This window comes from Salmo trutta, chromosome 23, assembly GCF_901001165.1.
Source record: "Salmo trutta chromosome 23, fSalTru1.1, whole genome shotgun sequence".
NCBI classification, from domain to species: Eukaryota; Metazoa; Chordata; class Actinopteri; order Salmoniformes; family Salmonidae; genus Salmo; species Salmo trutta.
The window spans coordinates 7,495,138-7,498,415 of NC_042979.1; positions in this window are offsets into that span (position 1 = coordinate 7,495,138).

A 3,278-nucleotide genomic window follows, 5' to 3' on the forward strand; every position below is an offset into this window, starting at 1 on the left:
GAGCCAACCTCTAAACATTGAGGGGATTCAATTATTTGGCCCGTGTTACTCCGGTGGGAGGAGTTGGGTTGGGTGAAAAAGGATTGCATTCTTTATGGAACTGGGTTTCCTCCCGGGCTTGAGCCATGGTTACACGTGGTCTGTGGTTGTAAGGACATTTGGATGTACTGCCAAACTCTCTAAAACAACATTGCAGGCGGCTTATGGTAGAGAAAGGAACATTCAATTATCTGGCAACAGCTCTGGTGGACATTCCTGAGGTCAGCATGCCAATTGCACGCTCCCTCAAAACTTGAGACATCTGTGGCATTGTCTTGTGTGACAAAACTGCACATTTTAAAGTGGCCTTGTATTGTCCTCAGCACAAGGTGTACCTGTGTAATGATCATGCTGTTTAATCAGCTTCTTGATATGTCACACCTGTTAGGTGGATGGATTATCTTGGAGAAATGCTCACTAACAGGGATGTATGCAAATTTGTGCACAAGAACAATATGCTTTTCATGTGTATGGACATTTTCTGGGATCATTTCATTTTAGCTCATGAAACATGGGACTAACACTTTACATGTTGGGTTTATATTTTTGTTCAGTGTATTTTATGGAAAAGTGATGCATGTTTCTGAACAATACAATGCACCATGCTGCCTTGTCGACAACATGACCGAGTGGCGCAGAATACTCTTCGATTTGAGAAGGGCACTCCAGGAGTCGCTCCTCCCTCACTGCTTTTGGCCGTCATGTCACAGGCCATAGACCGGTGCACCGTGGTTCAGTTTAATCGAACTCACTCAGTGGGTGCAACTCGATCTAGTTTGCAGCACATATGACACATGCATGCAATGGGTGGTGGCTGCAGATACCACCGATCTGGTTTCCCTTATTTAACATCCACTATCAAGGGAAGCTCTACTACTTCTTACATGCAGGATAATGCAGTAGTTTGGGGGTGCAGGGAATTTTTTTTGCCTGCACTGAAGAGGTCTATATTTGTCTTCTAATACAGGGCTAGTAAAGGCTCCTTACTACTTTTGTTAATACATTTAAACTAAATGTATTTGAGTGTTTACCAGCATTTGTAACTTCAGTCTAATAATTATCTGTACAAAAGTTAATCTGGTAATACTTGTGGAATTTAAAAATACTTGCTTGATATGTTTTCCAATTTCTTGAAATACTTTGCAAATGCAACTTATTTCTACGTGAACTTAAATTGTCTATTCATTCCTTTTTAGTTGACACTGTTATCCAGAGTATCTTACATTAGGGAGTGCATACATTTTCATAGTACTGGTCCCCTGTGGGAATCAAACTTACTTTTCTCTCATGTTATTTGATCAAGAAAAATATTACATTTTTAAGTGGATGTTTTGTGCCTTTGCCCATAACTGTGCACCTTTTGATGTAAATGTTTGGGGACAGGGTTTTTGTATTTTCTGGATTCCATTAGAATGACAATCACAGATAAACAAACAGGGTAACAACTCTTACAATTCCAACTACTGAATCCTGCAAGATACTGTTCTTAAATTATACAACTACCATTCTTGCCAAAGCAGAGATGATTATTTTTTTATTTTTTTGCCCGTGCTACAGATGTCTATATTGTTCCGTTAATACTAGTAAAGGCTCACAGTACAACTTTTTTTAATTTAAATTTGGGTATTTTTTTCTCTTCTGATTTTTCAGGGGGTGCTGCAGCACCCTCAGCTTTCCACTGCTATGGGATACATTATTCCCTATTTTTGGACTTAATTGGCTCCTGGGTGCGTGTAATGCACACAATTTGCCATTTTACAATTGCTTGTTCATAATCAGAGACAGACAGTGATGAGTTTATACTGGCTTAAATCATTGATTGGCAAGTGATGCACAGTACAAGAGGCTGGTGGGAGGAGCTATAAGAGGACAAACTCATTGTAATGGCTGGATTGGAATCAATGGAATGGTACCAAACACATGGAAACAACACATTTCACTCTGTTCCATTGATTCCATTCCAGCCATAACAATGAGCCCGTCCTCCTATATCTCCTCCCACCAGCATTTTCTGATGCAGAGTTTTCATTTTTTTTATCTAGGCAGGATGGAAACGGTTGGAAACCCCCTGATTAATTCAATAGCAGAGTCTATAAAAGTGAATAACCCTATCCGTATTCAATATGGACCAACAGAAGAGGGGCACTGCCTGTGAGAGGGTGGAATATTTATGTAGTGAGGTCACCTAGCAACCCCTACGATCTCCCTGCCTCTCTATGCTGATTGGGAATGAAACATCTGCACATTCCTCCCCCACCCCCCCTATGCACACATGCACATACAGCAAAAAACTATGTTTCCATTGCACTTTAAAGGCTTTTGAGATGTGCTCTCGATTTCTGTTAAGCCTAACTAAGATATCTGCACAATGTGTTTTTGAATAACTTTGTTACTGATTTCTTATGTTGCCATAAGGTTCTGCTGCATAGCTGGTCTGCAAAAAGCAGTCATAATTGTGCAGCTAGACTGCCTCCTGCTGGTCAACTGACAGAACACCAATGTCAAAACGGAGCTCTACATTTTCACTTTCAAGTAGGCTTAGGCAAAGCCACCTCTCCCTACGAGCTGAGCGTAGGGCCCCTTGGCCACTAGGGGACCCAGACCAAAAAACCTCAGGAACTCAGTCAGGGTCTTAAAGTACTGCTGAGAGTTAGAAAAGTAGAAAACACAAGGTGCAATTAAAAAATGTGGTAGTACATAAGCAGTTTTCCACTTGTTTTGTCAGTCACTCAATTAGCCCATGTCAGCTAACATTTCTTAAATTGGTAGGTAATCATAACCAAATTACCATCCGGACCGCAGGGCATGTGCTCAGGGGGACTGAACTCCCCATTGATTTTGTTATTCACTCTCACACTGATATATGAATTTGGTATAAATCAAGGGCCCCCGAGTGGCGCAGCGGTCTAAGGCACTGCATCTCAGTGCTAGAGGCGTCACTACAGACCCTGGTTTGATCCCAGGCTGTATCACAACCGGCTGTGATCGGGCGTCCCACAATTGGCCCAGCGTCGTCTGGGTTAGGGGAGGGTTTGACCGGGGTAGGCCATCATTGTAAAATAACAATTTGTGTCTTAACTGAAACATTACCCACTGCCAAGTGGAGGCACTAAAACTTTTTTCCTGCGAGATGGGGGGTGGCTAAATCTTGCTTAGGGCCCTTAAAAAGGCGGCACTGGGCCAAGGCCTACTTAACAAATGTTATTTTCTCATCTGTTATTGCAACACATGAAACGAAG